At 38.2% G+C, this 22,442-nt stretch overlaps 1 protein-coding gene across 8 annotated transcripts in view; it reads right to left on the bottom strand.

Moving 5' to 3' along the window:
- Erc2 (ELKS/RAB6-interacting/CAST family member 2) overlaps positions 1-22,442 on the bottom strand; it is a 973,754-nt gene that overhangs the window by 797,516 nt on the left and 153,796 nt on the right. The window lies entirely within an intron of this gene.

The following is a 22,442-nucleotide window of genomic DNA, read 5'->3' as shown; positions in this document are numbered from 1 at the left end:
AGATAATTGCATAATTATATAATTATTATTGTATATAGTATATTATACATGATATTATATAGTATAGTATATAATATTTATTTATATAGCATATAATATTACATAATTATATGTAATTACTTATTAATTAACTATATTAGTATTGTATTTGTGTTAATATACAAATATATTATAATTAATATAAAGACTATAATATATAATTAATATATTAATACATAATTATACCATATGTATATGCATTATGTGCTTATGCATTATATATTATATATATTAGCAGTGTTTCCAACTTTCAATTTAAGTTGACTTTTAAACAAAAGATGAGATGGACACTAGTGGTTCATTCCTGTAATCCTAGCTACTGAGAAGGATGAGATCTAAGGATCTCAATTCAGGGCTGGGGATATAGCCTAGTGGCAAGAGTGCCTGCCTCGGATACACAAGGCCCTAGGTTCAATTCCCCAGCACCACATAGACAGAAAACGGCCAGAAGCAGCGCTGTGGCTCAAGAGGCAGAGTGCTAGCCTTGAGCGGGAAGAAGCCAGGGACAGTGCTCAGGCCCTGAGTCCAAGGCCCAGGACTGGCAAAAAATAAAAAAAATAAAAAATAAAAGGATCTCAATTCAAAGCCAGCCCCAACAGGAAAATCCATGACACTCTTGTCTCTAATCATAGAGAAGGCCAGAAGTGGTGTTGTGGCGCAAGTGGTAGAATGCTAATCTTGAGCAAAAGGAGCTTAGGGACGGTGCCCAGAACCAGGGTTCAAAGTCCAGGACCATTAAAACTCTGTGTGTGTGTGTGTGTGTGTGTGTGTGTGTGTGTGTGTGTGTGTGTGTATCCCAAGTCTGTTTCTTGGCTCATGCCTGTAATCCTAGCTACTCAGGGGACTTAGATCTAAGGAAAATGGTTCACTAGCTGGAATATCTGTACAATTCTTAGTTTCACTCAACTACCAAAAAGCCTGGAAATGGAGCTGTGGCTTAAGGGATAACATGGCTAGCCTTAAGCAAAAGAACCTTAGAGATAGTGCCTAGGCCCTGAGTTCAAGTCCCAGGATGCCCACCAAATAAAAAATTTTCAATCAGAAAATTACTTGTAATTCCTTGCTTTTCACTATCATTAGTTGCAAAAGTCCTTGAGAAACAGTACCGTTTCTACATTTCCTCTTTTTATTCTCTTAATCTTTTTTTGTTTTGTTTTCTGTGAGTGCTGGGGGTTGAATTCAGGGCCTGAGCAATGTCCGTGGGCCTCTCTAAGCTCACAGCTAGCCCTCTACCACTTGAGCCACAGCGCTACAAGTGTTCTCTTAATCTTTAACACAGGATTGTACATACCATATTTAATAAAGTTATGGATGAGAAAACTATTATATCTTATTCCAGAGGCATATTTACATATAACATATAATAATGCAGCCTAAACATTGTACAAATTAAATATTCTGAAATCAAAGTATGATTTTACTTACCTAGATAACTCTTCCCCCAAATTGTGCAAACCCCATTTCTGTTATCTTTAGTTTATGTCTTAATGAAGCAACATTTGCAAGCAAAACAACAACAACAGAAAAACCACAGCAAAGTAGAAATCAATAGGAAGTTCTTTAATATACAAATTATATCCACTGCAGATGAGCAGTAAAAATCCTTCTTGCGGGTAAGTGTTAGAATTATCTTCCTTTGAATTGGGCATAAAGTGTCTACTATCATCACTATATCTAGTAAACACCTTCCTAGAGGCCTGAATCAGAAGAGTAAGCACAAAAAATAAAGATAAATAAGAAAGAGAGAGAGAGAAAGGAAGGAAGGAAGGAGGGAAGGAAGGAAGGAAGAAAGGAAGGAAGGAAGGAAGGAAGGAAGGAAGGAAGGAAGGAAGGAAGGAAGGAAGGAAGGAAGGAAATATTTTAGGTTATCAATGGTATTATGTGGTTATCTATGGAGAAAGCCAAATGAGTAACTTACTAAAAAAATAAGAACAGCATTTTCTGATTAACAAGGCACAAGGATGTAATCATAAAATGAAGACAGGTGCTGCCAAGCATGGTGGCACACAGTTGTAATCCTAGCATTCTAAAGACTGAGGCAGGAGAAGAGTTTGAGACCACCTGGGCTACATATAAAGATCGAGGACTGAGAGTAAGGCCATTGTCCAGAAAGAAAGGTACTATTTACCTGGCCTATGTTATTGTAAATCCTCAGCACAACAACTTCATAATAACTTCAAGAAAAAAAAAAAAAAGATAAAGGCCTATCAAGGCTTCACAACCAGATGCTGTTTCAAAGAAAAGAGAGTGAAAGAGAAAAAGAAAAAAAAATAGGTAAATGTAACAACATTAAAATTGGGGATTTCTGTTCAACAAAAGATACCAAAGTGAAAAAAGCCATAAATGGAAAACATTTTTAGAATGACAAGAGATTGTTATCCATAACATATACAGTCCCTAAAAAATCAATTCTTAAAAAAAAAGTCGATAGAAAAATGCACAAAAGAAGTGAGTATGTATTTCATGAAAGATGAAATATAACTGGTCAATAGGTATATGAAAAGGAGTTCAATCTTATAGTAAGCAAAAAATATGTAGGAAAACCATGAAAAAGAACATGTTACCTTGCTGACTTAGACAAACACATGCACCTTATAATAATAATAGTAACATTAATATTAAATATGACAACAATAAGTGAGGATAAAGATATAGATCAAGAAGAATTAATATGATTGTTCCACAGCTAAACTAGGGTAGTCACTTAGTTAAAAAAAAAAGAATTTGGCAAGAACTTACCATGCACATACTCATCCAGAAATTTTGATAAACTTTGCCCTTTGTACCACATCTAGATGCTGCCTGTTTTTTTGAATAAAATTGTATTGGATCACAGCCATACACATTCACTTATGTGATGTCCACATTTGCTTTTAACTACAACTACAGGATAAAGTAGAGTATCAGGTACAATATAATCTGCAAAATGTAAAATATGTTCTAATGTAAACTTTACAGCATAAGCTTGCCAACCAATATCCTAAAGAAATCACTTGCAGGGCTGAAGGTCAGGCTCACTGGTAAAACACTTTCCAAACATGTATAAGGCTTAAGATCCAATCTTCAGCCCTGTAATAAGGGAAAAAGAGAAAGAGAGACAGACAGGAAGACAAAGAAAAACACAAAGATATAGAGCAAGTAGACAGGTGCAGACAGAAAAAGAGAAAGAAAGGGAGAGAGGAGGGGTGAGGGAGGGGAGAAAAGACGAAGAGGGGAGGGAAGAGAAGAGGGGGGGATGAGAAGGGGGAGGTTGCTTTTAAATCATGTTTCTCAACGTATGCTCACTCTCTGCAAGATGTTCATGTGTTCTTCTAGGAGAACAGTGAGAATCATGGTTCCAAAGTCATCTATATACACTCATGTATGTACATACACACACGGAATGTATGATATGTAAGATAGTTCCTAATTTTCATTATATTGAAAATATAATGCATAATAGATATATAATAAATAGTGAATGGAATATGGAAAGAAGATAAGAGGAGGAGCAGGGAAACTGTCTGCCCAGATGATTTGCACAAGGAAACAGCCTGAGGGAGAGTAGGATCCCAGTCCTCTTTGAGCAGTGACAGTTGGACTGGGAAGTGGGGATGTCCTTGACCTCACATTCCTCTGTCCCATTCTCTCCCCCAGAACTCAAATGCTCCATGTTCACCAGCTCATTTGTCTAACTATACTACTTCAAAGCTGCCAGCACTATGTCCACTTCACAAGAGGATAAATTAGGGTGGTTTAAGGGATTTCACTGCAATCACATCATTAGCAGATACAGGCTAGTGTCTAAAATTGAGTTTTCCTCCAGCCAATTCTCAAGTCTCCTAACTCTAAAAATATTACACAACTTCATCTTGCACAACCTCTATAAGTTCCCATATTCACTTCATTTTTTAAAAAGGGAGAACAATGAAAACAGAAGAAACTAAGCCATACTTGAGTTTCATATGGAAAAAGCGGAAAATACCCCTTCCCTTGGCCAACATTTAGAAGACCAACTTTCAATAGCTACTAGAGTCTAATCCAGATTTCAAAATGTCGAAAACACAAAAAGGTAAATAGAATCAAAGTATAATTATATATGTATGGTGTGCATAGAACACATAATTATTTAAACAGGGACTAGCCAGATGTTTGGAATCTACTGTGTCTTATCCTCAAACATGGAAAATATGAGTTCTTGGCAGATTTCTAAAAACTTGTGACCTTAAGCTCTTTTCCACACTATGGGGGAAAAACAAAAATGATAAAGTTCTGCACTGTAAAGCAGTTTAGAGTTTCATTGCTATGAAAAGTGTCTCCAAGATATATAAAAATATGAATTGGCTTATACCCAAAAGTCTTGAAGTTGTGTGTGTGTGTGTGTGTGTGTGTGTGTGTGTGTGTTTTAATAAGTCCATACTCCTTCTCAAACAAGGGCTTAGCATAGTTCTTTCAAAGAAAACAGAATCTCTTTGCAGACAACTTGGCCTGCTCTTCTTCTCCTGTAACTTTTTCTTATTAATAATTTCCCAGTTTGTCTCTAACCAAATTTTAAGGGCAGGTTCTGTGATCCCCTTCTCTGTAATCCCATGTACAAAATGTAAAACACCCTTTGTGGGTCCAGATCTTCCTTGGGCCCTACAGTGTGCAAGAAAAGGCAAACAGCAGAACAGCTATACACATGTGGCTTTTGTATCCTGGAGGAAGGGTTGATCTGCTGAGAAAGGTGTAAAAATTAAAAAAATCACTCGGACATATGCTCCTGGGCTCTTTCCCTTAAGGTAGAACACACTAAGGAAAAACACCTAGGTGCACTCCTGCCACTAGGCCATATCCCCAGCCCCTGTTTCCACATTCTATATTGAACTCTCATCTGTTGTCTTCTCATCAGTTACATCTCTGACTGGTAGTTCGTATAAGCCCTGGGACCCTGGATTCTCATAGAGATACACTGTCATTGTTAACTACAGAACTCACTCAGTTTGCTAATATGGGACATTTTACCAAGGTTCATAATACTAAGAACAGTATACACAGGAAAACTCTTGGCAGTTGTTTTTATAAGCAATGAAGAATTCTGGTTTTCATTATAGGCCAGTACTCTAAGGTGGCACAGTATTGGAATATTCTAGTGAGCTTAGATTTAAGGACTCACATTCTAATTCTAACTTTGTAGCTAACATGTTATGTGATGTGGGAAAAAACACTAAACTTATCTGGCCTTCTGAGAATAGTGGTAAGGAATTGAGTTTTGACTCCTGAATCTATCTATGTCAGTCTAGTATGCCTTTAACAAATTACTTAAGTAAGAATCAAATTATTCATGCAGGACAAGTTGTAGTAAAACACACCTATAATACTAGCTACTCATATAAGAGGATTGCAGGCTAGCCCAGGCAAAAGCATAAGACTCTATCTAATAAATAAATAAATGGCTTGGAGTATGTGGCTCAAGTGATAGTATACTTGCCTAGCAAGCACTAGGACCTCAGTTCAAACCCCAGTACCTCAAAGTTTGTGTATGTGTATTCACCCATAAACAGAAACTAGGACTTAATTACAACTGATTTACAGGGTTCATACAAAAAACCACAAAAGCTGGGCTGGGGATATGGCCTAGTGGCAAGAGTGCCTGCCTCATATACATGAGGCCCTGGGTTCGATTCCCCATCACCACATATACAGAAAACGGCCAGAAGTGGTGCTGTGGCTTAAGTGGCAGAGTGCTAGCTTTGAGCAAAAAGAAGCCAGGGACAGTGCTCAGGCCCTGAGTCCAAGCCCCAGGACTGGCCAAAAAAAAAAAAAAAAAAAAACACACAAAAGCTGCTCATCAAATAAGTGAGCATGGTAGTTCCCATAAAGCATGAAACTTGGGCCTAGCACATAATAAATATCACTTTGAGTTAGTGGTGGTAGTGTCTAGTGGCCTGGAAATTAAGTTTTTCTCCTCTTGCTACTATTTGAAAAGGAATAAATATGGGCATATAGACCATATATTTTTGGTCATCAAATATATGCAACAGTGGGAAACAACATGCTAAGCATATTGGCATTTTTTTTTTAATAATGGAAGACAGGAAACAGTTGTTCTGGACCAACTCAAAGATGAATATAATTGATTTCCCACTGAGTGGCCTGAACAAGGGGCTTTCAGGAATGCCAATCATTTATTTTGAAGGTCAGTGTGCTTATTTTCCCTTCCTATTATTAGCCAGCAATATATAAGCAACTAAAGGACAACAGCATCCCCTGCTGTCAACACTTGCCAAGCTGATACAGGTTTATAGAAATCTTAAGTTTAACAAGTTCACTATTTTAATGTGTTTGAAAAGCAACCCAGAATACATAATTTTTAAACTAGTGCTGAAATGGAAACTATTATTATCATGCATATCACACAATTAGTACAGGAGAGCTCTTTCATTTAATACCTTTTTCAGTGGCATTTTAAAATCTTTACTATAATTTCCTTTGCTGTTACCTCACCTCTCCCCCAACATCCCACCAACAAATTCCTTTAACAAAATTTGCCAACCATCTAAGTATTTTTATAACAGGTAAGAATGAACATAATTTCAAATAGCAGAGTAGAAGGAGTTGAATATTAGTAGTTCATTTCAATGTCTGATACATAGGTTCTCAACTGATTTCTATTCCTTACTACTCAGAGATATAAAGGAGAGGTTTTTGGTGAGTACCTGCTGCTTCTCTCTGCTTCCTGGGTTTTTCCACCCCTGGCAGAGACCAACAGGCCACCATGTAAGTAAGTGTCCTTGGACTAGAAGAAGTAGCAGCACCAGGTAAATTTTTAGGTCCGAAAGACGTGATGGATCAGAATCTGTACTGTAACCACCATTCCCCTCCAGGTAAATCTGGATATATGAGGAGGTTTCAAAACAAAATTTCACTTACTGGTGCTTAAGAAAAGAACATTGGGTAATAAAGTGAAAACAGAAAGCACTGTGAACACAGTGCAGAAATATAATCCTGAAAAGATGACTGAAAGCCAGTTTGTGCAACTAATCAAGACTAAACAAACTGAGCAGTTTCCTGAACATAAAGTGCATTCATTCAACTATTATTAAGCTATATACTATCTGACAGATATGTATAGGTAATACAAGCAAGACCACTGTCCAAGTCAAAAAAGAAATCCCCACAAGTTAAATTATATACGTACATATGTGTATAGTTTAAAATTATAATATAGAAAGATCATTTATATACAATATATATGTTGTTCACTTATTTAAGAAATGTACATGCATCTGAAATTTAATTCTGTACTGCTACCATTAATTTAAAAAGCAATCTTACAGGATCTTTAAGAAGTCATCTGCAGTCTGCACTCCAGGCACCAATGGCTCAGGCCTAAAGTCCTAGTTACACAGGAGGCTGAGATCTGAGGATCACAGTTGGAAGCTAGTCTGGGTAAGAAAGTCTGTAAGACTCTTTTCTCCAATTGCCAACCAAAAAAATCTAGAAGTAGAGCTGTGGCTCAAGTGGTAGAGCACTTGAGCAGCCTTGAGCAAAAAAGCTCAGGGACAGCACCTAGGCCCTTAAATCAAGCCCCATGACTGACAAAAAAAAAAAAAATTTAAGTCATCTGCAATGTCAGTACTAGGCTTCACAATCACTGTTCTATTCATTTCTGCTTTTAAACAGCATTTCCATATTCATGTCTGTGCTCTCAGTGAAATTTTAAGTCACCGGGAAAACCATGAAAAGAGCATGAAAAAACTTCTTTTTCAAATTATAACTTAACGCACAGGAAAAATAAAAATATCCTAGTTCCTAAGAAACAATCATTCAGAATGCCTAAGCTTTTCTAATCAATTAATGTAATATAATTGAAGGGCTATACCTTTCTGTTCTATCTGCAGTGTGAAATTTGAATACCCACCACCTACCACTGCACTCACAAGATGTCTAGATACTGTTTAAACATTCAATAATTATGTACATGTAGGCACAGAAAGACAGAACATAACTGAATCCATGAACAGCCTATACCCAGTAAATAGAAGTGAGGTCAATATGTCATAAGACATAATATGAAGGGGATGGGAATGTGGCTTAGTGGTAGAGTGCTTGCCTAGCATGCATGAAGCCCTGGGTTTGATTCCTTAACACCACATAAACAGAAAAAGCCAGAAGTGATGCTGTGGCTCAAGAAGTAGAGTGCTAAAACTGTTTGGTGTAAGTGAACTGAACACCTCATGGGGGAAAGGGAAAGAGGGAGGAGAGGGGGGGCGATGAGGGAGGAGGTAACAAACAGTACAAGAAATGTATCCAATGCCTAACATATGAAACTGTAACTGTAACCTCTCTGTACATCAGTTTGATAATAAAAATTTGGGAAAAAAAAGAAATGTATCCAATGCCTAAAGTATGAAACTGTAACCTCTCTGTACATCAGTTTGATAAGAAAAATTTGGAAAAAAAAAAAAAAAAGAAGTAGAGTGCTAGCCTTGAGCAAAAAGAAGCCAGGGACAGTGCTCAGGCCCTGAGTCCAAGCCCCAGGACTGGCAAAAATGGAGGAGGAGGGGGGGGAGGAAGGGGAGGAGGAGGAAGAGGGGGAGGAGGAGGAGGAGGAGGGGGGGGGAGGAAGGGGAGGAGGAGGAAGAGGGGGAGGAGGAGGAGGAGGAGGAGGAGGAAGAGGAGGAGGAGGAAGAGGAGGAGGAGGAGGAGGAGGAGGAGGAGGAGAAGGAGAGGAGGAGGAGGAGGAGGAGGAGGAGGAGGAGGAGGAGGAGGAGGAGGAGGAGGAGGAGGAGGAGGAGGAGGAGGAGGAGGAGGAGGAGGAGGAGGAGGAGGAGGAGGAGGAGGAGGAGGAGGAGGAGAAGAAGAAGAAGAAGAAGAAGAAGAAGAAGAAGAAGAAGAAGAAGAAGAAGAAGAAGAAGAAGAAGAAGAAGAAGACGAAGAAGAAGAAGAAGAAGGAACAAACATACAGTAAAATCATTAGTGGAAAGGATAAGAGGGACAGGGAATAACTACTAAAGGGTATGGAGGGCTTTGGGAAGGAAGTGATGAGATATTTTAAAATCAGATAATCATGATGATTTCATAAATCTATGGATATTACTAAAAATTCCCAAATTCTTCATCTTAAAAGAATGATTCTGGGCTGGGAATATGACCTAGTGGCAAGAGTGCTTGCCTCCTACTCATGAAGCTCTTGGTTCAATTCCCCAGCACCACATATATGGAAAACGGCCAGAAGGGGCACTGTGGCTCAGGTGGCAGAGTGCTAGCCTTGAGCGGGAAGAAGCCAGGGATGGTGCTCAGGCCCTGAGTCCAAGGCCCAGGACTGGGCAAAAATAAATAAATAAATAAAAGTGATTCTATGGCACATGAACTATATCTCAAAAAGCTCTTTAATATAATGGGATTTGGGAGCACTATTAATACTGTTCTATTTCCCAAGACCATTTTTCCAAGATTTACTTACATATTTACCACTACTAAGTTATAGTTAACATTCTTTGGGTTGCAAGCAACAGAAACCAAGTTTACATGTCTAAATAGCCAAACAAGGAAATGCAGGGGAAAGATACCAGCTCATGCTCCTTATTCAAAGCACTATGAAACAAAACACAAGAAAAGAAGGAAATAGGACATAGCAGAATCTCTGTGAGAAGCCCAGAGAAGAAGCATTTGACATGGTTTCCACAATACCTGCTCCAAACTGAAAACACTTGAGAGGACAGAATTAGGATGACTCATGCCAGGAGGCCACCACTGATAACTTAGTGGGGCAGGTGATAACAAACCATCAGAAGCTACTGTATGAGGAAGATTTGTTGAAACATGAGTGGGCACTCGAGGAGGAACAGACTTAAAATTACTGATATAATTTAGGATTTAAAAAGTACTATAAATAAGACAATAGTATTATGTTTTTTGGAGGGAGGAGATTCTTGAAAGCAAAATATACAAGACTTCTGCGAATTACATAACAATGCCAGCTCAATCTTCTGACTTTTAGGAAGGTATAAAGCAATTATATCAGAGTAGAAGTTTTAAAAATGGCAAGAAATCATATCCCAAATTAGAATGTCTCATTTTTATTCAGATGGTCTTGGATTAAGTTCCACTAGCTATGAAGTGAGATAGCCTTGAGGGACTGAAAGGACTCCAGCAATCTTCTTTTCTCTAGACCTTAATTTCCACCTCTTTCAAAAGTTGTTAGTACTACAAACATATTGCAGAACCATGATAAGATTAAATGGATAACACACATGTCTGATGCTTAGTAAGTATCCCAGCCAAGAGAAAGCCATCATTTTTAAAGCTGCTATTATTATTAATATACAAACCATTCCCACTATGCCTTGGAAAAAGATGAAACTGGAGTTGGAAAAAGGTGAAATAATGCTTATCTGTACCTAAGGAAAAGTAAAGGAACGAGAGAAACTTTTTAGTTTGGCCATTCTGAGTATAAACTTGAAGCAAATAAAGCAATGTTTTATTACCCTGAAAGAATAACCTTAGATTTTGCTATAAACTGATACATATAGTTTATAGTAAGAGACAGTAAATATTCAACAACAGAATCAAATCAGTGAAGATAGTGGTCATGAAAGAATAATCTCGAATAATCTCAGAAGAATAAGCCCAGAGACTGACCACTGTATATCCCAAGTCACAGCAAAAATGGCACCACTGCTAGTTATAAATCTGAAGCCCTAAACTCAAGAGTGCCCTGTCTTCCTCATCCTTTTCTTCCAAGCTGTGTGTACTAGTCTTGTTTGCTTACTGAAGAGCAGAAGGATACTATTACTGTGTAATTAGCATCAGAGCATGCCAACAGCTGCCACTGGACAGTTTTCCACACTAGAGTCGAACATCTTGGGCCCAGATGCATCCCCTCCACCACATGCCACTATGCTACAGCTGCCATAACCATCCATGTACCCCTACTCTGTACTCCATGGCTCCAAGGCTCAGAGAATTGGAACAAATGATTAATTCCAACCAGGATGAAGTAACCATTCTCTCCAAAATAACTTCTCAAAGAACACCTTTAGGGAAGTTTTTCAGATTTAATGCTCTCCCATCTGGGAGCTTGAAGACTTTACAAAGGATTTAGAGGAATTCTTCAAAAAAGAAGAAAAAAAATATATGGCATAAATGTCAAGTATGAAGAGGTCACTTTGGAACATGGAAAAGATATCGGTAAGTTATTGTAGATTACATTATCATGACTAAGCCAAAGGGGGAGGTGATACAAGGGGGAAAAGGAATGGTTCTTTCACAGATAACACCACAAAAAAAAAAAAAAAAAAAAAAACTTCACTGAGAAGTAAGATCCTTTGATGCCAAACTTGAATAATATTAGTTTGAGGTTATTTTTATCAGAATAATTCTGTACTTGTTAACAACAAAGACTCCAAAACCATGTATGCATTATGAACATATAGATAGGTTTCATATGCTTTCAGATTCTTTTTCAAATCTATAAACCAGCGCAAGAGAATAGAATTTTCTCCAAAGTACAGTAAAAAAGTATTTTTAAACAAAGACTTGAAAAGTGCTTCTTTTCATCTCTGGCTATTTATTTTGTTTTACAATTCATTTGAGACTTTTAAAGTAAGAAGGGGGGGGGAAGAGCTTTCAAGTTCATGTCTGGAACAGAGCTCACCTGGCAAGTCCAACAGGGATATAAAGAAAGTATCTAACAAGGCAGACACTGCTGGTACCGGAACAAAAGTATTACTCAATGAAAGAAGGATTTAAACCAAAGTAACCCTTACTCCAGGTCTTACTGGCATTCTTCCCAATAAGATGAACTATTAGTCCCGGGATATATAAATTTCAATATTCCAGGGCCCTCCCCAAGTTATAGAGAGGCCAAAGGCCCTTTTGAATCCACACATCTGTAGCCTATTTAAAAGGTATGACTGTGCCTCTCATCACCACTCAGGTCCTCAGCTGAATAGTAAGTAAAGCTGGAACTACAAAACCCATGGAGATAAAGGCCTGCAAAATGATATTTTTGTTAAATCTTTGCACATTTTATTTCTTAATCTAAAAAATCTAAAAGGAAATAATTGCAGACATTATGGGGAAGGAATGTATGTGTGCCAGTTCTGGGGCTTGAACAGGGCCTGGGTGCTGTCCCTAAGCTTTTTTGCTCAAGGCTGGTGCTCTACCACTTGAGTCACAGCTCCATTTTTACTTTTTTGGTGGTTAATTGAAGATAAAAGTCTCAGTGAGGGGCTGGGAATGTGGCTTAGTGGTAGAGTGCTTGCCTAGCATTCATGACATCAGGTTCTATCCCTCAGTACCACATAAACAGAAAAATCTGGAAGTGGTGCTGTGGCTCAAGTGGTAGAGTGCTAGTCTTGAACAAAAAGAAGCTCAGGGACAGTGCCCAGGCCCTGAGTTCAAGTACAGACTGGCAAAAAAAAAAAAGTCTCAATGACCTTCCTGCCTGGGTTGGCTTCAAACTGTGATGCTCAGATCTCAGCATCCTGAGTAGCTAAGATTACAGGCATGAGCCATCCACACCAGGTTACATTATGATTTTAGAAAGTAGGAGAAATAAACAGAAAGTGAGATTACAGCATCTTCAAAGATTCTTGGTTTACTTATTTCATAAGCTTTAAAATCACCTTATAAAAGTGCACAGAAAATAGCTACTATAGGATCTACTAAAATTCTAGGTAAGGACTTGATTCCTTGGTAGAATCTGATTCTATATTTAACTTTGCTGACATTTTCTCCCACCAGAGAATGGGCATGACACAGCCATTGCACAAAATATGTTTATATACACATACGGTTTAGTACAAATATCAACTCAGTAAGTGACCTATCTTAATGTCATTATTAGTATTAATGGAAGAAAGCAAATATTATACTGGGAAATACCTTTACAGATTATTTACAAACTTATATAATCAACTCTATTCAAAAGGCTTTGTTGTTTTCTTCCTTTCTTTTTTGAAACTGGGTCTCACAATTTTGTTGCACTTGCTGATCTCAACCTCCTGCACTCCAATCATCATTCCATATCAGCTTCCTAAGCATTTGAATTATAGAAATGTACCAGCAGGACAGTGATTTTTTTTCCTGAGAAATTTTTGTGTGTCTGTGCCCATCGTGAGGCTGGAAATCAGGGCCTCAGCACTGTCCTTGAGCTTCTTTTGCTCAAGCTTAGTGCTCTACCACTGGAGCCACAGCTCCACTTCTGGATTTTTTAGGCTTGTTGGAGATAATAATCTTATGGGCTTTCCTGTCTGGGCTGAATTTGAAGCACAGTCCTCAGATCTCAGCCTCCTGGATAGCTAGAATCATAGGCATGGACCACCAGCACCTAGACTGAAAAATATTTTTAACACAATTTCCTATCATACCCTCTATGGTACAATGATGATGCTACAAAGAATTCTACCATTGTGTGAGTCCACCCAGAGTTAAAGCACAAAAACTGGCTATTCATGACTGTCACACTGCTCACAGGTGACAGTCACTAAGCTCATTTCCACTGAGTATTTATTGTTCTAGGCCCTGTGTTGCAACACTATATATACAACAAAGAAAACAGAAGACACTGTCCTTACCTTGAGATATTTTACTCAAGAGCAAGTGACAACTGAAAAGACCAAAGTCACAATGGAACAATGTGACCAAAAAGGAGTGTATGCAAGACAGCACAGAAGAGAAAGGTTTCAATTGGATTCAAGCAAAAAGGAAGACACCACAGAAACTTTTAACTTTGAGTGGTGTCCAGAAGAAAGAAAAATTTTTCTTTTTCAGAGGCAAAGAGACAGATATTTCAGGCCAAGATGGATAGTATGAGAAAAGGCTTAGTTACAAGTAAAAAAGAATACTATGTTGGGTGAATAAAGAGGCTGCAGCATAATGGCCAAAAGGAAACCTCAAGTGTGGAAGAGTGTAGCTGCACTTTAGCAATGTTCATCAACAAAAAACTCAAAAGGCCAAAGAAGTAACACAAATTCTATGAACCAAGATGTGAGACAAATGGAATAATTAGTGCATGTTGCAAATCAGGTATGTATTGGCGGTCACTGTTTTAGAACAGGCAGACAGAAAGAATGACAGATGAGAGGCAAGAAATTAATAAGGAAGGTACCAGAACAATCTAAGAGAAAATAGATTAGTTACGTATTTGAACATAGCATACTTCAGTATCTGGTAATATGACAGCACATATTACTACTACCTGCAACTGGAAAAGGTACAAAAATGAAAAATGCCATGTTGTATGCACAGCTCAGTTTGCGTGAAAGTAAGAAAGCTTTGGCTACTTAGGAGATGGTAAGAGACAGAGAAAAGGTCTGCGTTAATAACCTAGGAAATGGAACAGAAGAAAAAGCTACAAAAAAATCATGCTGTGAAATGTTGGACACCAACATAGAGAATATAGCCTGGAACACTCAGGAAAAGACAAAAAGAAAACACTACCCCAAAAAAAGCGGTCACCATGGGATTGCTTTCATATGAATTTAGGGTTCACCATCCAGTGCCTAAAGATTGGGAAATACTCAAAGAAATCAAACCGAGCAACAATACACTTGTCTAAAAACATATAGGGACTCATTAAAAAAGAGAACTATAGAACTATCTCTTTGAAGAAGATAGATGCAAAACTTCTCAATAAAAGACATGCCAGCCTAATTCAACAACAACAACAAAAAAAATCATATAATATGATCAAACAGGATTCACCCCAGGAATGCAAACCTGGTTTAACATACATAAATCAATAAGTGCAATACTATACACCAACAGATGTAAAGTCAAGAATCACATGATGGGGCTGGGGATATAGCCTGGTGGCAAGAGTGCCTGCCTCGTATACATAAGGCCCTGGGTTCGATTCCCCAGCACCACATATACAGAAAATGGCCAGAAGTGGCGCTGCGGCTCAAGTGGCAGAGTGCTAGCCTTGAGCAAAAAAAGAAGCCAGGGACAGTGCTCAGGCCCTGAGTCCAAGCCCCAGGACTGGCCAAAAAAAAAAAAGAATCACATGATCATATTCATAGACGCAGAAAAAGTTTTTTGTTTGTTTGTTTGTTTGTTTTTTGGCCAGTCCTGGGCCTTGGTCTCAGGACCTGAGCACTGTCCCTGGCTTCCTTTTTGCTCAAGGCTAGCATTCTGCCACTTGAGCCACAGCGCCACTTCTGGCCATTTTCTGTATATGTGGTACCCCAGGGCTTCATGTATACGAGGTGAGCACTCTTGCCACTAGGCCATATCCCCAGCCCCCAGAAAAAGCTTTTGACAAGATGCAACATCCTTTTTTGATAAAAGTTCTGGAGAAGCTAGAAATACATGAAAGCTTCTCAACATAATTAGAGGTGTTTGTGAAAAACTTATAGCCAAAATTATACTTAATGGTGACAAGATAAAATCATTAGGAACAAAGCAAGAATGTCCAATTTCTCCACTCTTCTTTTTTTTTAAATTTTATGTCAAGGTGATGTACAGAGGGGTTATAGTTACATATATATGGTAGTGAGTACACTTCTTGCAATACCTGTTACTCCCTCCCTAATTTTCCTCCCACATTCCTTCCCCTGGCCCTCCCCTAAATTGTATAGTTAATTTCCAATATATGGTCTTGTGAGTATCGCTATTGCAGTGGTTCACCCTTTAGCCTTTGACTCACCATTTTGATGTTCCCCTTCCCTTCCCTAATTCAGGTAAACGTATATGCAATACACAGGGTATCAAAATCAAATAGAACGGGCTGGGGATATAGCCTAGTGGCAAGAGTGCCTGCCTCAGATACACGAGGCCCTAGGTTCGATTCCCCAGCACCACATATACAGAAAAAGGCCAGAAGCGGCGCTGTGGCTCAAGTGGCAGAGTGCTAGCCTTGAGCGGGAAGACGCCAGGGACAGTGCTCAGGCCCTGAGTCCAAGTCCCAGGACTGGCCAAAAAAAAAAAAAAAAAATCAAATAGAACAACGGGATAAACCACAGGAAAGAAAAAACTTCACATAGTACATTAAAAACAACAACAATAAAAAAAACTCTTATTTCTATATCTTGGAGTTTATTTCCCTTAGCATCATCTTATATAGTAATATGTACATAGCTACTGAGCTATTGTGATCCTCTTCTAGGATTATCCTAGACATATACTAATTATTACAAATGAGGAAAAACATGGAAGTTATATTTCTTTGGGTCTAGTACACTTCATTTAATAGGATTTTTTTCCAAGTCCTTCCATATCATTATGTATGGGGAAATGTCATTCTTTCTGATGGAAGCATAGAATTCCATTGTGTATATACACCACATTTTCTTGATCCATTCATCTACTGAAGGGCATCTGGGTTGGTTCCATATTTTAGCTATGGTAAATAATGCTGCAATGAACATGGTTGTGCTGGTAGCTTTACTATGGCCTTGTTTGTGATCCTTTGGGTCAATGCCCAGAAGTGGGGTTATTGGGTCATCACTTCAGTCAGAATGGCCATTATCAAGAAAACTAATAGCAACAGATGCTGGCAGGGATGTAGCAAAAAGGGAACCCTACTACACTGTTAGTGGGAGTGTAAATTTATTCAACCACTCTGGAAAGCACTATGGAGGTTCCTTAAAAGACTAAACATAGAGCTCCACTCTTGTTCAATATTGTACTGAAACCCCTAGCAAGGGCAATAAGGCAAGAGAAACACATGCAGGGAATCCAAATAGGAAAGGAAGAAATAGAACTATCCCTATTCGCAAATGATATGACCCTATATTTAAAGGACCCTACAGACTCCTCCTCAAAATCAGTCAACAAAAGCCAGCAACTTTTTGGTACACCAACAATGAGAAGATCAAGTCTAAAATCAGGAAAGCAATTCCATTTGCATTAGGCTCAAAAGATAAAGTAAAATATCTAGAATTAATGAAGCCAAGGATGTGAGCAACCATTCCAGTGACAAGGACAGAAAGAAGTAAGAAGACATAAACAAGTAGAAAGACCTTCCATACTCCTGGATTAATACTGTGAAAATGGCAATGCTGTCCAAAGCAATATACAAATTCAGTGCAATTATTCATCAAAATTCCAAAATTATTCTTCATTGAAACAAAGAAAACAATCCAAAAATTCGTATGGAGCCACAATAGGCCCTGAACCACAAAAGCACTGTGGACCACAAAAAAAAGTAGTGCTGGAGGTATAGCAATACCAACTTCAAACTCAACTACAGAGCTACAGTAATAAAACAAAACAAACCAACAAAAAACAACAACAACAACTGGGTACTGGCACAAAAGCAGGCCTGAGGGTCAATGGAACCAAAAAGAAGACCTAGAAATAAACGCACAGATTTACAAACATTTAATATTTGATAAGGGAGCCCAAAAGAGGCTGGAAGATGGTTTCTTCAACAAATACTGTTGTGAAGGGAGAACTAGTTAAGCACATGCAGAAAACAAAATCGCTTTCTATCACCTTGTACTAGCAGCAACACAAAATTCATCAAAGGCCTCAGTGTAAAAATGAAACCCTCAAACGTAGGCAAAACATAAAAACTCTTTGGCACAGGCAGATCCAGAAACACAGCAAATCAAATAAACACTTGATAAATGTAAGTGTATCAAACTAAAATTTTTTCTGTACAACAAATGACATAGCCAACAAGCTAAAAAGACAACCTATGGAATGAGAAAAGATTTTTGCCAGCTGTACATCAAACAACGGCCTAATAAGCAGAATATACAGAGATCTTAAAAAAAAAAAACTCACCAATAAGAATGTCCATTATCAGGAAAACTAACAATAACAAATGCTGGAGGGGATGTGGCCAAAAGGGAACACAACTACATTTTTGGTGGGAGTGTAAACTTGTTCAGCCACTCTGGAAAGCAGAGATTCCTCAGAAGCCTAAACATAGAGCTCTCCTACAACCCAGCAGCCCCACTCTTGGGGATCTACTCAAAAGATTACAAACAAGAACACACTAAAGCCACCAGCACACCAATGTTCATCACAGCACAATTTATCATTGCCAAAATATGGAACCAACCCAGAGGCACTCAGTAGACGAATTAATCAGGAAAGTGTGGTACATATACACAATGGAATTTTATGCCTCTATCAGAAAGAATGGCATTGCCCCATCTGTAAAGAAATGGAAGGACTTAGAAAAAATTATACTAAATGAAGTGAACCAGACCCAAAGAAACATGGACTCTATGGTTTCCCTCATAGGGAATAATCACTGTTGTAATTATTTTCAACATGCCATGTGAAACCGTAGCTTTTTTTTGTTGATGATGCTCTTGTATCCCTTGCCTGTGGTTGTCCCCGTGCTATCACTGTATCTCATCTGAGTACCCTGGATACTGTATATACTGGTATTAGAACTAGGGAAAGGAAAGGGAATATCAAAATCGAGAGACAAAGGTTAAAAAGACAAACAATTCCAAAAGCAATACTTACAAACCATTTGGTGTAAACCAACTGAACAACTCAAGGGGGGAGAAGAAAAAGGGGAGGGGGAGGGGAGGGGGAAAAAAAAGGAGGTAACAAATTGTACAAGAAATGTACCCACTGCCTTATCTATGAAACTGTAACTCCTCTGTACATCACTTTGACAATAAATAAGTAATTATTCAGGAAAACAAACTCAAAAGAACCAACAATCCAATTAATACAAGGTCTAGTAAAAATGGTCAAACAGACAAAGGAAGAAATGTTCAACATCACAAATGCATAATGCTTGTGTGCATCTGGTCATATAGAAAAAATAAAATAGTATTTATCTAAATGAACTCCAGGAGATGAAACAAAGAGGTTTTCTTTGGTTGCCGCTTTTGTTTTGTTTGTCTTCTTGATTCATTTATCTGTCTTTGGGTAGGTAACTGAGGCACAGAAATGGGAGGACAAAGGGTGAACAAATGCAGCAGTCGTACTATGTTGAAAATAAACTATACAACTTGTGGGTGGGGATGGAAGACACACTAGGAGAGAGCAAGAGAAGGGGTGACATTGTCCTAAAAGAAATACAGTCTTTTGAGGAACTTCCATAAGACTTTTCAGAGTGGTTGAACAAGTTTGCATTGCCACCAACAGTATAATAGAGTTCTGTTTTGGTCACATCCCCACCCATATTTGTTATTGTGAGTTTTGGTGATAATGGCTATTCTCAGTGTTGTTTTGATTTCTATTTCTTTGACGGCCAGAGATAATGAGCATTTTGTGTCTGTTGACCATTCTTACTTCTGAGAAGTCTCTCTTTAAGTCATTAAGCCATTTACTAATTGGGTTGTTATATCTTTGAGGGCATACTTGGAGGGGGTTAATATTTTGAGCTCTCCGTATATTATAGATATATGGCCTTTGTCTGATGCGTAGCTGATAAAAAAAAATCTATTCTGTGCACTTACTATTTATCTTGCTAGCTGTGTCCTTTGTCATGCAGAAACTCTGCCATTTGATGCAATCCTATAAATTCAGTCTTTTGTTTTGATTCTGGATCTTTACTTAGGAAGTTTCAAACTGTGCCTAGGAGCCCTAGTGCTTCCTAACCCCTTTCTGTAATATTTTTGTGGTAATTGGTCTTTGATCCATTTGGAATTGATTCTGTTGTGGGGTGTATATATTGGATCTAGTTTCACTTTTCTGCATGTACATACCCAATTTTACCAACACCATTTGTTGAAGAGGCTGTCTTTCTCCCAACCTGTGTTTGTGGCTCCCTTATCAAATAGTAGGTGGCTATAGGACTGTGGGTTCTATTCTGCACTCTTTGCCTGACATATGTAACTGTAACCCCACTATATATCAACTTTATAATCACAATAAAAAAGAAATATTCAGGGCTGGGGATATAGCCTAGTGGCAAGAGTGCCTGCCTCATATACATGAGGCCCTGGGTTCGATTCCCCAGCACCACATATATAGAAAATGGCCAGAAGTGGCGCTGTGGCTCAAGTGGCAGAGTGCTAGCCTTGAGCAAAAAGAAGCCAGGGACAGTGCTCAGGCCTAGAGTCCAAGCCCCAGGACTGGCCAAAAAAAAAAAAAATCAACATCTATAGTCATAAAAGAAATGGAAGTCAAAACAACACTGAAATTGTACCTCAATCCAGTCAAAATAGGAATTATCACAAGTGAAAACAACAGCAGATGCTGGCAAGGATCTGACCAAAAGGGGTCCCTGATATAAATATAAATTTGTTCAAAAACTTTGGAAAGCAATATGGAGAGTTTTCAAAGTATTAAATATGGAACTAGCCTATGATCCAGCAATTCCATCCCTGGACTTTTAGCCTATAGATGACAAACAAAGATATAGTACAGCCATCAGCACAACCATTTTCACTGGAACACTATTAACCAGAGCAAAAGTATGGTATTAATCCAGATGCCCCTCAGTGGATCAAGAAAATGTGGTATTTGCAAAGAAATGGAAGGATTTGGAAAAAATTATGTTAAGTGAGACCCAAAGAGACAAAGATTGCATGTTTTCTCTCATATGAAAAAGAGAAGGCAGGGAAAATGCAATCAAGAATTTAAGGTGTATCCTACAAAATTAAGAAAAGTGAGGGAAGGGGTAGGTTGAGAGAAATGGATGAGAATTTTGAAAGGGGTGACATTGCCTTGTTAAATGGCAATAGCTTTGTACAACTACATAAAGATAATTTTTAAAAAAGAAAGAGGAAAATGGTTTTAAGACACTCCCAAGCAATCAATAGGAGATAAAGAAACAATTCCAAAGTGAAATTAGTGAAAATACAACATATGTAAATCTATAGAGTTCAGCAAGAGTGGCAATATAGGGAAGTTCACAGTGATAACATTATAAAAACTATTCACGAACTTCCGGGAAGACAGCAGAGGAGCTGCAGTGCACTAGGTCAGCTCCCTCCACCACCGCAGTTTTCTCACCCCATAGAAACTTTTACCACTAGAAATACAACCAGTGTAAGTTGTAACAGTACAGGGATTCAGGCCAGGAAGGAAAAATCGACTTTGCACGTCTGAAAACACAGATTCGCGCTCTGGGTCAAATAAAAGTCTTCCACAGTAAGGAAAAACTGAAACAATATATCTCCACCAAACCAGCTTTACAAAAAGTCTTCAAAGATGTACTATACAGGGATAATAATCAAGATCCCAATACAGACAGAGAAATGAACCCTAATTAGTAAACATCAGATCAAGAAATGGGAAGACACAGCTTTAAACAAGATAGTGATAATGAAAGGAACAAACGATCATCTCTCAATCCTAACTCTCAACATTAATGGACTTAATTCTCCAATCAAACGACATAGGCTCATAAGTTGGATCAAAAATCAAGATCCATCTTTCTGCTGCCTCCAAGAGACCCATCTATCCAGCAAAAGTAAACATCTTCTAAAAGTGAAAGGCTGGAAACAAATCTATCAAGCAAATGGCCCCCATAAGCAGGCTGGAGTTGCAATCCTAGTATCAGACAAAATTGACTTCAAATTTAAAAAGGTAAGAAGAGACAAAGAAGGTTACTACATACTAGTAAAGGGATCTCTCCTACAGGAAGAAATAACCATTCTAAATATCTACACACCAAATGCAGGAGCACCCAACTTCATCAAACAAACACTACTGACTCTAAAAACACTCATAGACCCAAACACATTGATAGTTGGGGACTTTAACACTCCACTATCACCTCTGGACAGATCAACACGCCAAAAACTGAACAAAGAAACCACAGAACTAAATAATTGCATACACCAACTAGACTTAATCGACATCTACAGAATATTCCACCCAGCAAGGACAGAATACACATTCTTTTCGGCAGCACATGGAACATTCTCCAAAATAGATCACATCTTAGGGCACAAAGAAAATCTGTAAAAAAAATTCAGAAGTATCAAAAGCATTCCCTGCATTCTCTCAGACCACAATGGAATAAAATTAGAGCTCAACTCAAGCAGCCACCACAGAAATTGCTACAATTCATGGAGACTAAACAACACACTGCTGAACCATCAGAGGGTCATTGAAGAAATTAAAACGGAAATTCAAATGTTTATGGAATTCAACCAAGTTGAGGACACAAAGTACCAACTCCTTTGGGACACAGCAAAGGCAGTACTCAGAGGAAAATTTATATCTCTGAGTACATACATCAACAAACTGGAGAAACAGCAACTCAATAATTTAAGGAAGCACCTTAATTTCCTTGAGAGAGAACAACAAGCCAAACCCCAAATCAACAGACGGAAGCAAATAATTAAAATCAAATCAGAATTAAATCAATTAGAGACAAAAAAAACCATTGAAAGAATCAACAAAACAAAGAGTTGGTTCTTTGAAAAAATCAACAAGATAGACAGACCCCTGGCAAACTTGACCAAAAAACAAAGGCAGCACACTCAAATAAACAAGATAAGAGATAAAACAGGTAACATCACCACAGAAATAACCGAAATTCAGAAAATAATAAGGGACTATTT

The sequence above is a fragment of the Perognathus longimembris genome, chromosome 10 (genome assembly GCF_023159225.1).
Source record: "Perognathus longimembris pacificus isolate PPM17 chromosome 10, ASM2315922v1, whole genome shotgun sequence".
NCBI lineage: Eukaryota > Metazoa > Chordata > Mammalia > Rodentia > Heteromyidae > Perognathus > Perognathus longimembris.
This window is presented reverse-complemented; position numbering and strand designations above follow the sequence as displayed.